This window comes from Antrostomus carolinensis, unplaced genomic scaffold (assembly GCF_000700745.2).
Source record: "Antrostomus carolinensis isolate BGI_N321 unplaced genomic scaffold, ASM70074v2 scaffold40520, whole genome shotgun sequence".
NCBI lineage: Eukaryota > Metazoa > Chordata > Aves > Caprimulgiformes > Caprimulgidae > Antrostomus > Antrostomus carolinensis.
The window spans coordinates 1-234 of NW_010287088.1; positions in this window are offsets into that span (position 1 = coordinate 1).

The window sequence follows — 234 nt, forward strand, 5'->3', positions numbered from 1 at the left end:
CAACCCCCCAGGGATATCCAGGGCAGGGGGGGACATTTGGGACTGGAGAGACCCCTGGGGATGCTCATGGTGGTCAGGGACCCCTGGAGATGCCCAGGGCAGAGGGGGACCCCAGGATTCCCAGGCCACAGGGGAGATGCTTGGGGCTGGGGGGACATTTGGGGCTGGAGGGACCCCTGAGGATGCTCATTGTGGTCAGGGACCCCCGGGGAGGCGCAAGGCCGGGGGGGGGCC